We start from the raw sequence: 15,035 nt of genomic DNA, 5'->3' as shown, positions 1-15,035 counted from the left end.
GAAAAAAAATAGCTATGTGAGGGAATGGATATGTTAATTAGCTTGATTGTGATAATCATTTCACAATATATACACATCAAAACACCACGTTATATGCCATAAACGTGTACAATTTTTATTTGTCCAAAACAACATAAGGAGACAAAGGTTAGATCTTTTGTTATAAAGAAAAGAAATGTAAACATTTTTATTATAATCATCCAAGAAATCCTGGCATCCCCTAGCAGAAGTTCTTATCAAAGTAGTTTAATGAGTTAGGATCCCTGAGTAGCAAAGAACATTGGCAATTCAGGTAGTTCTTCAGGCGTGGTGTATGGAGAAAGGTGGGCTTGGTGAGATGTAATCTGGAGACCCTCCCACACCCTTTATAAGAGCTCTCTACCCTTCTGGCACTCAAGGCCTGTCCTTATCTTTCAAGATCCTCCTCTTTTCAGACATCGAACAAACCGTCACCAAGGTATGTGCCAGGAAAGAAAGCTTACCTTTATGAAGCACCTGATGTGTGCCAGAAACTTTGTTATCTCATTTAACAGCATCTGAAAAAATGTTTACTCGTATCTACTCAAGATATGACTCTATCTGCATTTGAATGGCGAACTCAAACACTAAACACCTTTCAAATCCTTTTATTCCGTCACTCCTTTATTCATGTGTTCTTTGTTTTTGATAAATAACTATTGGGTGCCATCTATGTGCTAGGCACCATGCTAAGATCTGGAAATATAGCTATTAATGGGCCCACAAGGAGCTTAATATCTGAAGTGGAAAGAAGAGATAATATAAGTAATCCATTAAATATCTCAAAATCTCTGTTATCATTGATAACAGTAGCTGCTTAATTTGATATTTGGAAGCCAGTAAATACTTGGCAGGAAAATCTTGGACCCATATCTCATAGGGTCCTATTTATGAGGTCAATGCACATTCTGCTTAGATCATTTATAACAAATATAGTCAGATCTGAAGCCATAGTATTTGGAATTTTGATCAGGTGAGACACCAGATGGTATAAGAATAGGCAGGAAGAACCCCACCACATTGTCCCTGTGGTATCCAGTGATAATTCGGTTCGATTGCATCTCATTTTCATCTTCTCTTTCCCTATCATCAAAAGATGACTGCCCGTTAAAATCCAATAAAAACAAATATTTCCTTTGCTAACTACAAACCGAGCCACAGATGCTACTTGCATGAATAGCTAATAAATTGCTGACTTCCCAGACTTTAGCCACTCTGATTTTGTCCACAAACTTTTCAGTTGCCATCTCAGGCATTCTAAGATGCCCTGATCCTGTATTTTAAAGCACACGTAAATTTGCAACATAGTTGCATACAGTTTCAAGAAGATTTTTGCCTAGGATCCAGGGTAAAAATTGCTTTTTATAGAAGTTTTAATTTTAATTGGTATTCGTTTTTGTTCTTATTCCTCTGATTCTTTTTGTTGAAGTGAATTTTTGTGTGTGTTTTTTGTTTTGTTTTGCTTTGTTTTACGTTGCTGGCAGTGTAGGGTTTTTTCCTCAGAAGTCTGACAGTCCCACTGCAGAAGGCTGTGTCTGTCAGTATTTCCCATACACCAATCCTGTAGGTAACTGTCAACTGAGAAAGGACAATGAATTAAAACTGAGCCAAATGACTCATTTTTATCAGAAAATGAGCTACACTTTAAGCCTAACTGTTCTGCAACTTAACTGAGAAGAAGGTAAAAGGTCTGTGATGAAAGGTTTCTTAGAGACAATGAAAAGATATCTAAAGTGGATCAACAGGACAGACGCACTCATACCTCATGTTTTCTGACACGAACAGACACTTTAGCAGCACAATAGCTTGTATTCACAGGATGTCAGGCTATTGAAAGGTTTCTTCAGACATTCTGAAATATCTTTCTAATGAGAAATCAAAACTAAAAGAGTGATAGTATCAGAGAGAGATTTTCCCCCTACTTTCTTTAGATTGGGAAACAAAATCTCTGAATACTCTTTTGTGAGCAGACTTATTGACCATTCCCGGAGGCTTGGAGGAATTTCTTTATGTGGCCATGTAGAAGACTCAATTCAGGTGGAAAAGGTTGGGGCCTGTCAGCTAATCCATCCTCCCTTGGGGAGAGTTCAAAAGGAAAAGAGAGTGAACCTGGTAGGCAGCACTCAGGAAATGCTATTCACCTGGGTTTGGAGGTTGCTTTACTTTAACAATATCCTATTTTCATTTATTGAGCAACTGTACTTCATTAGGCACCTGATCAAGCATTGGCTCAACTGAGACTTCAGCTCCTAAATCATAAAAAAAAAAAAAAGAAGTAGAACGCAAAGGAGGGGAAAGATGAGAACATGTGAACCCAGTCTACTTTATCATGCAGGAATCTTAGGTAAGCCATACATAGAGAGCCAGGCTTTTGTCTGCTTCCTGAAGAAGCGAGGAGCATAAATGACCCAGTGTGGAAATACAGCAACTCAAAATTCAAATTACTTTTCTTCCAAGTAGATTAAACTGGCTACAACACAGCAGCCTGATTTGTAGAAATCGAACACATTAGAACTCAAATTCATGTATGTGCTCAGAATACATTTAAGATTCTGAGGCTTCTTGTCTTTAAATGAGTGCTATGACCTAGTGTCTGGGGCCCACTGTGCAGCCAGCAGAGATCCTGAGTGTCTCATTAATCACTGTGTCCCCATACCTGGCACCGTGCCTGAAACACAGTAGCCTCTCAATAAACAGGTGATGAATGAAGGAAAGATAGAAAATAAAATAAACTCAAAGTTATCATCAACATGTGCTCTGTGTCACTTGTTTCAATTTAATTAGGATTCTGGCTGGGTTTTTTTTTTCCAGTTTTAATTTTCTGTTTTATCTAATTTGATAGATAGAAAATTCAGGTGTTAAAAGAAGAGGTTTTGCTTTGTGTTATTTTTTAGATGAAGGCTCAGGGTAGATATTATGAATGTGATATGTTGTCCTTCCTGCTGTTGGCTTCCAGCAGGACATGGGCTTCTCTGTAATCCTCTAGCGACATTATTCCTGTCTCTGCCCCAAGGATGTGTACATGCCCACGTTTCCAGGAGAAAGAGCCTGATACAGGAACACAGCCATCAACTGCTACTGGGCAAACACCTCCATGGGCGGAAGCAATAACAGAACATGAGGGATGTTCTGGCATCTCCTTTCCTGCTTCTGCACTATGGGGACTCTCCCGCTCTTATAACTCTAAGGGAATAGGGCAACAGCCAGAGCCTGCTTCCCCTTTCTCATTCCATATCCTCTACTCTTCTCCTCCCTGCCCCATTCTTTCATGCTGTCTTTACTTTCTTCCTCTTTCACCCTCATGGCTATAGTGATTGCATCTCTCTTCCTGTTCCCTGACAAAATTCCTCCCAGGAGTCTAGGATGCAGAGGTGAGTGCAGCTCCCTCTCCAGATCTCTACAGCTCATGCAGCCTGAGTTGTTCAGGCCATTCAGATCTAAGCATGGATGAATTAGGTGGCTATCTTCAAAATGCAGTTTAGATTCCCTTAAATCTCTCCTTCATGAAGACACCTGCCCATCAGGCTGCCATGACATCAGGCACTTGTCCTAACTAGCTCCATATGCTACCATTCCTTCACTGAGGCAACAACGTAGAAAAGGCCATTATGGAAAGTTCTGTGCTGTCTGTAGTGGAAGAACGTGTAATATTAGTTAATTGATTGTCAATCAGTACAGTGTAGCAATGAATAGCATGGACTATGGGGTCAGACTACCCAGGTTTGAATCCCAGGCCCTTGATTTATTGTCTCTAAGACCTGGAGCAAGTTACTTCTCTCTGTTTCTCAGTTTTGTCAACTGTAAAGTGAGGATAACTATAATACCTATTCTCTAGAGTTGCTGTGATTATTGAACAAGGATAGATAGATGAGAGATAGGTAGGTAGATAATAAAAAAGAGCAGCCCTTGGCATTTGGAAGCTGGCCTGGCACTCACTGTTGGGCCATGTTATTCTGTTGGACATAAACCATCACACAGAATGCCAAGCTCAGACAAGATTACTCTGAAACCATGATAAAGTAAGACAAAGCAATGCCACTTCATAACTTTGTCTACGAACAGACAAAAACAAGGTTACTGTGCAGCCATAAAATACCAGACAGCTCTCCCTCCTGACTAAAATGAGTGACTGCTACCTCTCTACCAATTACAGCTTCACCCTGGCTCCAATCTCCCTTCCCCATAGATAAGATTTAATGAGATATTCAATCATAAAATCACCCCTACTTTTTGTCAGCATGCAATATAAAGTAAATTTCTGCTTCCTTAGACCTTTCCCAAAATCCCTCAATTAAACCCCCTTTTATTAGGTTCTTTCTAACATGGTATTACTGAGACACCCCACAATTTCCCATAACATATGTTCTCCCCCACAGCAAGTAGTAATAACTTGGTCAACATCTGGTGTTCCTGTGGTCTTTGATGGAAAGGCATTCATTATTGATAGATAAATAGATAATTGATAAGTACATACATACATACATATATAGAATAGTGCTCGACACACAGTGTTTGAAAAATCTTTCCTATCATCATTATTATATATAGCTTGAGAGTATTAAGTACACGACAGGGAAATCATGTGAAACATAAGAACCAAGAAGGATATTCAGAAGGTCAGGCCTATTAATCAAACCGTGAGACTAAATCATGTGCCTGTAGCAGGAAGTCAGTCCCTAGACTGTGAGACCACTGGGTAAGCACCAAGAGCTCATAGGGATTTGTGGTCAGTAAACAAGGGCTAACATATTAAAAGCATTCACACAAATGCCTGGCACATAGAAAGCATGCAAAAAATTAGCTATTTTTTCCTTCATTGTTGACAAATTCTCAGGAATTCCTTGGAAATAAGATGGCATTTACTTTGTTTATAAGGTGTGGGTCCATAAAGGACAAGAACACTCCTTTCACCCTGAACTAGCACATGACAAAGTACTCTGAGGTTCTACCTTCAGAGAGCTCTTGGCATTCTTGTCTTTAACTGGAAAGCACAAATATGTTTCTGCACAGCAATCATACCACTGTCACTTGGCATTCTGTGGTATGGTCCCATGACAGTCATTTGCAGTGTAAATTCAAGTCACATCCCAGCAATTTTGCTATCACTCTTACTGTGGAGTCACCTTGCAGATTTCTTCTGTGAGGCTGTGATTATTTTTCAACTTTATTGCTAAGTTGATTTGTTTTCCATTTGCTTATTGATGAATTTTCCAGTTAACCAGAGTATCTTTTCAGTGGCTAGTAATAAGTCTAGGGAATTTGTACAGGACAAACCTTATGAGCAGGCAAAAATAACAAGTAAAACTAATGGGGATCTAGGACTCATTGTTCATTCTGCAGCTTCTGTTCCAGGCACTTATCAATTTATTCCACTGATAAAAATGGCACGCTCACAACAAAATCATGCAGAGTGAAAAACAATACATCTGTGTCCATTATTTCTTCATGCCCAAGTCACATGGATGAAAAATGCTTAACCATTAACACCAGAACAGCCATCTTTTATGATAATTGTGCCATTGCTTTCTTTACCATTCACCCTCATAGTGGTAGTTTGGCCATTAGTTATTAGTGACTCTTCATCTAAAGCATAGGTATGAGGACCAGAGCAAATAGTTTCTGACTTCTGGTGTCTGTACTGTTGGAATGAAATATAAATATACACACAGTATAATTCAGGTCAAACTAGTCTGCATATACGAATGTGTTCCATATACAAACCATCATGGATGTGTTGCCAGGGCTTATATCCTAGGTTTTAAGGGGTATTTATCTTTCTAAAGTGATATAATATTAAGGAAATATTTAAGATAGAAAAAAATATTAAAATGCCTATTGTTTCACTTCTCTCCCAAAAATACTCACTGTTAATATTTTAGTGTATTTTAAGTTCTTTTTGTAATGTCTGGAGTTTGGTTTACACACACACATATATGCATACATATATGTGTGACCCTTGAACAGCACCACAGTTAGGGGCGCTGACCTGTAAGCAGGTAAAACTCTGTGTATAACTTTTGACTCCCCAAAAATTTAACTAGTAATGGCGTACTGTTGACTGTTGGTGTTACTGATAACATAGATAGTCCATTAACACTGTAGGCCCCAACCCCTAGGCCTCAGACCCTGATAGGGACTGGCTACAGAGCTCTGCCACACCCTCCCCTACCCCAGCCGTGGAAAAATTGTATTCCATGAAACTTAGGTACTGGGGGAGGTGCACAGCAGGAGGTGAGCGGCAGGCGAGCAAGCGAAGCTTCATCTGTATTTACAGCCACTCCCCATCGCTTGTATCACCACCTGAGCTCCACCCCTCCCACCCCCACCCCAGTCCGTGGAAAAATTGTCTCCCATGAAACGGGTTCCTGGTGCCAAAAAGGTTGGGGACTGCTGCATTAACACATATTTTTATAGCATATGTACTACATAGTGTATTCTTACAATAAAGTAAGCTGGAGAAAAGAAAATGTTATTAAGAAAACCATAAGGTGGAAAACTGCATGGAGATTTCTCAAAGAACTAAAAGTAGACCTATCATTCGATCCAGCAATCTCATTACTGAGTATCTACCCAAAGGAAAATAAGTCATTTTATCAAAAAGACATCTGCACTTGAATGTTTATGGAAGCATAATTCACAATCGCAAAGATGTGGTATCAATCCAAGTGCCCATCAATTCATGAGTGGATTAACAAAATGTGGTATGCATATACCATAAAGTACTACTCAGCCATAAACAAGGATGAATTAATACCTTTGAAGCAATTTGGATAAAACTGGAGACCATTCTCCTAAGTGAAGTATCTCAAGACTGGCAAAACAAGAACCACATGAACTCTGTAATAGACTGGAACTAACTGAGGGGCACATGTGCACAGAGGGAAGTAAAAGTCATTGGAAATCAAGCAGTGGGGAGAGGGAAGGAGAGGGGAGGCAAAAACCTACCTTATGGGCACCCTATTTGGGTGATGGGCACACTTACAGCCCTGACTCAAGCATTACAAAAGCTGTCCATGTAACAAAAACATTAGTACACCCTTAATACTTTGAAATAAAAAAATGAAACAAAATAAAATGTATTTAACCAGAAAAAAAAGAAACCATAAGGAAGAGAAAATAAATTTACTATTCATTAAGCAGAAGTGGGTCATCATAAAGGCCTTCAACCTCATCTTTTTCACAAGGAAGAGGAGGAAGAGGAGGGGGTTGGTCTTTCTGTCTCAGGGGTGGTGGAGGCAGAATAAAGTCTGTGTATAAGTGGACCCACGCAGCTCAAACTTGTGTTGTTCAAGTCAGCTGTATATATGTACACACATGCATGTGTGTATTTGTATTCACACTATATATACAATTTTTTTAAAAAAAGTTTCCATTTGGCATATTCTGGTCCTAATTTTCCTGATGATCTGGTCATATCTTCTAAGTATTTGACTGGAATATTGGGGAATACCCTTCTGCTACTCACTTTTTAAAAAAAGTTTTTTTGCTCTTTATACATTTATTCTTGTTGTGTAAGTAATGCAATAAAATTTTACTATGTGTTTAATATTACATTATATCCCCCAAACCTAAGCAAATTTATTTTTTAAGTAAGTATCATCCTCACGTGAGTTATATATTCTGTTTCTGAAAAGGCATTATTTAACAACCTTGGGAGGAAAATCATTCATGTAATTACACAGTAGGAGCAATTTCATTACTGAAATTATGCACTTGTGTGTGTGCCATTATTTAAAGAAGGAGAGTGTTGACTAAATCCCTGCCTTGGCAGGTGCTCATAAGATCAGCAGAGCTCCTGTGAGGGACACCCGAAGAATCACTTGCATCAATAAGGTATGTAGATTGCAGTGGGAGATAAATGGGCAAAGAACAGAGAGGAGCACAGGAGAAAGGTAGAATTGAAGGATAATTTCTCGAAAAGAAGCCCAATCACCCAAGGGAGCTCTATAGCTCGTTACCCAGGCCCCCATGACTGGAAAGGATTTGAAAAGTTTCTGTATAATGAGGGGGCAATTAGAACGAGTTTAAAACAGCCTTGTTATTTATGATTGAGCAAGGTCAACGTGATTAAGTCTTTTCCATTATTTATAAGTTTGTATGTAATTACTGTAAATTCTAGGTGTTTTGTATGTTATAACGGAATTCATGGTAATGTTATTTTAGGTCTTCATGATGAGTGCATCTGTTTCCCCCAAAATTTCAGTCAGTAAACCAAAAATACACACCGTATGCTGTGACATTAATCAACAGAAAGAGCAAAATGATTTTTGGCGTACTGAAATTTTTTTAAAAGAGCATAGAATAATGAAAAGCATAGTCATTTTTATTCTCTATCCTTTGCTCATGGAAAACAATTTTAAAAAGCAGTTTACATCACACTCTTGGCTTGAATCTTTCTTGAAATGTCTCTTTATGGTGGCCACTTATAATTAAACACACAACTCCTATGATTAACGTCAATGTTTGTGGTTAAATGAGTCAATTGTTAAATCAGCTATAGCCCTGAAATGCAGGAACAAACTATGAGTGAACATTCTCCTCTAAATTTGCATGACTAACATTTCCACATTGATGGGGGAGTTAGCTTATAGCATCTGTTTCAGACACATGAAAATTCAATTAAACTATCAGCTATCAGAATTACTGTGGAGCAAATATCAACATAGGAAACCATGACCTAATTATATTATGAATTTTAAACCAGAGATAAAAGTTACATTCCAAGTCAGTCACATTGACTGACTCATTTCCCAGAGAGATAACAAATATTTTTGAAACAAGATTTTTCTCTGGGAAGATAGATACTTTTTACTAGTTTTTGTGAGCTCCATCTAAAATATCATTTAATAATAAGTTTAAAATATAATTTTTAGTAAAAGAAGATTAGAAGTTGGAGTAAGAGACAAGAGGTTAAATTGGAAGATAGAGCACAAGTTTTTGTAATTCTGCCCCAGGAGATAATAAGTTGAATCAAAAATTTCACGGCCTTAGGATTATTTAATATAGTCTCACCTGCTCTCTGACTAAAAAGGTGAAGAAAGGAGATGCTCTGTGTGAGCATGAGGGACAGAGCCAGGTCAGAGAAATGGTGGGTTCTGTCTTGAGCAAACCTCCCTGGCAGAGTTGAAGCTAGATGATCCGTGGGAAGGACTGGTAGTGCAGGGACATGTCACCGTATCTGGAGTTTTCCCCACTGGAACTAAACTGAGGGTGTCATACAGCCCTCTTTCTATCTAAATTATACATGTAGTAGTGGCTACAGAGGCATGGAGCAATCCGGGAAGGTGGAAGTCTAACAGCAAAATAGACTGGCAGATGCCAGCTGCCATCGTCACAAAGAGTCTACCATCCTTACAGAATATGCCAAGTAGGGTCTCACCTCTCAAGGCTCAGGCATGGTGTCCTCTCAGCTTGCCTGACCTATGATATTTATGAATTCTACCTTCTTTGATGATTGATCCTCAAAATTGGTCTCTTGCTAAGCAAATGACTAATGGCTAATTGAGGAGAAAAGATAAAATTTTATGATGAGACAACCCAAGTGTCAACCTGATGAGTCTTGCTTAGTACTAATTTAGCAATAAGATCATGATTCTCACTGCTGCACACATTCCTCCTACACCCCCAATATTCCAGCCACACTGAATATTTTAGCTTGCTCAAGCACCTGTGCTCATCTCCATCTCCAAGGCTTTGTTCATGATGCTGGTCCTATTGCCAGATGTGCCCTATGCCTCTTGTATACCTGGTAAACTCCTGGTCTTGCTTCAATATCCAGTTCAGATGTCTAACAGCAGATCGGCACCTCCTCTACCCTACCATAGTATTTTCACACACAAACTCCATCGTAGTCCTTAGCATCCTGTGTTCTGATACACACACACACACACACACACATATGTGTGTGTGTGTGTGTGTGTCTGTCTGTCTGTCTGTCCAAAAAGTATCCAGCGATTGTTACACTGTTAATAATATTTTTCATATTACATGGCTGGATACTTTCCGGACAGAATCTTCATGTGCTCTTTTGATTATGAATTCCAGGACAAAAGAGACCTTGAAATAAAGATGAATTAATTCATGTAATAAACTCTTCAATAGCAGTATCTTTAACTTCTCTGGCATTTAATTAGAGTAGGAGTGACCCAGAGGAATGAGAAGGACTTAATATTTTTATTTTCTTGCAGAGATCCTTTTCCTGAGAATGAGTAAATCAAGCTCCCACTCTAGCACAGAATGACAATAACAGGACAGCCCCATAAAGACACTGGACACACACGGTTGAGAGACCACAGTAATACTCACTCACAGGGACACTTATGGGTTTAGTTACTTCCAAGGACCCTGAGCAATGGTAATGAGAACAGCAGACTAATTCCAGACCCTTTGCTTTGGGCAGCTAATTAGAGCCATAATAGGCAGGGACTGCTGCCCACAGTGATATCCTAAGGATGAAGTCTCAGTCCTGCCTGGGTCAAATAGAATCTTTTAACTTTGTGATCATGGCACACAGGATTGACTAACAGAAATGTTTGCTGTGTCAGAACTGCTACAACAGCTAATGAAAACTCATAGCATTTTTCCATTCTGTCACAGTCCATATTGTTCTCTTTAGGCCCAATAAACAAAAGGGTGCCTTTTCTTTAATGTATGAAGCATGAAAAGAGTTGAACTGACACAGAAAAAAAAACCAGTTAGTTACATATTTCAATGAAAATAGACTCGGGAAAGTGAGAGATCTAATAATCTCCATTACAACACTTGGTATTTTCTTTCTGCTGATACATGCATGGCAAAATCCATTTAAAATAGGATCCTTGTAACGAGCAAGCTTGTAGGTGGGTTGCGGTGTTCTTAACAATCATTAAAGTCCATATGCTTCCTCACTGCTGCTCATGCACATTGTTTCTTCATTACTAGAATTTTTTTTAATTGAAGGAAAAGTGACTCTGGTTCCAAGGAATTTGTAATATGTGAAAACTCAGAAAAAGATCATTTAGAACTGGGCCAAAAAATTCTCTTAAATATATTAAAGGAGCCCAGGAAATTTCACCCCAAAATGTGACTCCTTGGTATAAAGAATATTTTAAATTAAAGGCTCTTAGAGATTAACAGGCCCTTGAACAGGCTTTCCCTCTACCTGCATAAACCGGAACTGACCTAATCAAAAGATGAAAGGGGGCGATTGACTTCCTATCTTCTCCTTGTTCTCTCAATGTATAGCAGGAAAGAAGATCAAGAATGCAACCAGACCTGGCCCAAAATAGTTTAGACACAATACCTGTTCCTAGGGTTAATTTAATTTGCAAAGAGAATCATTTACAAGTCAATATATCTCCCCCATCCATTTCTCCTCCCTAGAACCATTTGTCACCCCTAAACAGAATTACCTGCACTCCTCATTTCCCCTCCCCTCCAAAAATATCTGAACTTCATTGGGATACTGGGTAATCATACTATCATTCTCCCCATGTGCATGGTAAATAAACATTTCTCTTATTAATCTGCCTTCATTGTGAGTTGATCTTTCAGCAAACTTTTTTGGGGAAAAGGGGAAGTTTCCCCTCACCCCTATAATATGATATATGGATTATATAGAGTTGTCTATACTCACAGTCTATAATCTCTTTCCTTCTAATCTCTCTTAAGCCTGCTCCACTCAGGATCTTGCTCTGTCCTCTCCCATTCTTCCCAAAGTCACCAGTGACCTCCACATTGCTAACCCTAATGGTCAATTCTCAGTGCTCACCTTACAGACTACAGCAGCATTCTGCACAGCTGGTTTACTGCCTTCACCCGACTCCCTGGACACCAGCACCTCCTGCTGCTCCTTCTCCCTCACTGGTCTTCAGTCTCCTTTTCTTGTCTCCTCTTCTCCAGCCTTTAGCATTGGAGTGCTCTGGGCCTCAGTCCTGGCTCCTCTTTCCTTCTAGATCTATGTTCACTCAATTGGTGACCTTACCTAGTCTCAGAGTTTTAAGCACCATCTGCATGCCCTTGAGCCTCAAGCACAGACTTCTTTCCCCAATGTCCAGACTCATCTATCCCCTACCCACTGAACACCTCCATGTGCTGTGTCTAATAAGAATGCCAAACTTAACATGTCTGTAGCTGAATTTCTTCTGATCTTCTCCCCCAAACCTATTTTATCTTCAGTCTTCTCTCTATTGATAGCAATGCCATCTGTCCAGTTGCTGAGGCCAGAACTTACAGGCATCTGCAACTGATTTCTTTCTCTAACTCCCACATTCAATTCTTCAGCCAATTCTTTTGGCTCTACCTTCAAAATATTAATCCAGAGAACCAACCTTTCCAGAAATATCCATGGGAAGAAAACACAGTTTGTGTAATTTAAGAGTCACTCCGTGCCCATCTTCACGTGGATGTCTCTACCATGGGACGAACACATCAAACAATCTATATACGCCATCTGAAACAATTGTCTTTGAGTTTCTTCTCTGAACATACTAAACAAAAGAAAATTAAGTTTTGGTTTAATGTCTGAGTTATTTTTTCAAATATCTTTCTCCGCAGATGCTAATGTCTCACAGTTCATTATTAGAAAGTGAATGTTTTTCCCAGAAGAGCATAATATTATTCACTTGGCAATCCAGAGATTCTATTAATACATTTTAAGGTATGTGAGAATAATCAAGGACATACCATTTTTAGCTTATTGTGTCTGCGTGGTAATTAGTAAGAAAGAAATCATTCACTTGTTACCATATCTTAATACTTATATATTTCTCTTTTCTCTTTTTCTTTCTTTTGAGTAATAAACTACATATTTATGCTCTAAAGTAAACAAATATCCCTGTTTTTTCTGTATGTATAAAACACATTTTACACCAGATAGAAGTTCAAAATTGAAAACAGTGCATAGTAACAAACTCATCTCCATGTTCAATAGAAAAAGAATGAAAGAACCTAATAATATTCTCATATTTATTGCATTTATTAATCCGTTTAACAAGCATTCATTTAAAATATAAAGTGTTCTGGGCACTTTGCTAGGGGCAGGTGGTTCAACAGTGCTCAAGGAAGATGTAGTATGGTCCCTCAGTACAATTCACAGACTAGGGACAGTTACAGACAAAGAAATAGGTCATTACACTGCAATGTAAAACCTGCTGAGAAAGATGAGAACAGAGTGTCATATGAACCCCAAGGAGGGAGACTAGCACCAAATTCATGGCAGCAAAGGCCTGTTGTGGAAAGTAACTTGCAAGGTGCAATCTGAAGAATGTGTAGGAAAAAACAGCTTGTCAGGGAGGGAAGACTAGTGTTTTAAGTAGAAGGAATCTTTTGTACAAAGACCCAGAGGTGAAAGAACACCTTCTAAAAAATACCCTAGAAGTTCAAAGTGTCCAAAGAGGGAAGGAGGAGCAAGCAAATGAAGCTGAAGAAGTAAACTGGAGCCGGTTCTCAGCCATCCCAAAGAACCTTCACTTTATAGCAAGAGCAGTAGAGAAACCTTAGGCATGAAAGTTAACAACCAAATGTGTGTTTCAGAAAGATCACTTTCATTGCATTATGAAAACACTAACAAAAAAGAAAGAGCAAAGCAGGCAAACAGAAAAGAGTTGACATAATCTTGGAGAGAAATGATGGTCGTCTGAACTAAGAATGAGAATAAGAAGAGAGAGAATAGATATGATGGATTCTACAAGTTTGGATCATTGCCAGGTGGAATTTTGGCAGCAAAGGAGATTTTAAATTCTAAAAACGCTTTCACTCAACAGTACCTGTTGAGCATCTACTATTAAAGTATGCAAACCATCATCTAGAAACTAAGACCCAAAGAAGTTAATTAAATTAATTAAGGTCACACAGATAATTACTGGCATATCTGAGTCTAATATAGGTCTTCCAGTCCAGTGATTGCAGTTCATTGTTTTATATGTATGAATGCTCCAGTTATCTCAATAAAATGAATTCATTTTCATTCATCTAAAATGCTACAAAAGTAAGGTTATGAACTCCAGTGTTTAAAGTGAGCTTAATTCTGATCCTTAGAATTCACATTTTAGAAATATAAGTTGGTTGAGCACCTTTCTCAAATAGTTTAAGTCCCTTTGAATTAGTCTGTACATACATACAGTTCATACACTTGCATCTCCAACCAAGAATAGCCTGATATTTTCTGCCAGAGCCACCTCCAGCCATGGCAGTCAATTGTTTGAGCCATTAGCAGACAAATTTATCATCTGCATTAACCTGCTGCCTTGAATGGAAGGTTACTGCAATAATGACTGGGAGTATCAAAATCATGAATAAAATATGGGAATCAGGACTGCAGGTTATAAAGTTCTCTTATGAAGCCTACAAACTAAATGTGCTCTCAGAGGTGGTGCTCCCGCCTTGGGTGACATAGATGAATGATGATGCTGATTAAGAAAAAGGAGAGAAGAGCAGATTAACACCTTAGGTTGAATTCTGTTGGCGTTGTTACCAGTTGGATCCAAATAAAACGTGTTACTTTTTCTGTTTTCTCAGAGTTCAACTGTGAAAATGGAGGTGTCTTACGGAGCAGAAGATAAGAAAAAAGTGAAGATAAAATAGGTCTTTTTAAGAGACAAAAGAGGTATGGTAAATGAAAAGAGAATACTTTGCTTAAAATCAAACTCTTCTTAGGACCAAGATATCTTCTTAGTTTGCCTAGAGAGAGTGAGGCATGGAAAATGGGAGATTAATTTGTTGGGTTCGTGTGGTAGATGGAAGAAAAAGTGGAGTATTGCCCTATAAAAAAGTGGGAGGGGTGATATAAAGCTTAACATATAGAATATATGTTTAGACTCCTGGGTTGAATTATTTAGGTAAGCCTTGATGAAGCCATACGTACTTTTGAGTGGTTCACCTGAATCTCTACAAATTCAGTCATAATTTAAACACTGCAGAGAATCCAGCAACTTCAAAAATGAAGCAGGTCTTACTGAAAGGGTTCAGAGTAAGCAGATAGTTATGGACCACTTGCCTGAATACTGCATTGAGGTTTCACACTGAAGGTTTGCTTTTAA

This window comes from Lemur catta, chromosome 7 (assembly GCF_020740605.2).
Source record: "Lemur catta isolate mLemCat1 chromosome 7, mLemCat1.pri, whole genome shotgun sequence".
Lineage (NCBI taxonomy): Eukaryota > Metazoa > Chordata > Mammalia > Primates > Lemuridae > Lemur > Lemur catta.
This window is presented reverse-complemented; position numbering follows the sequence as displayed.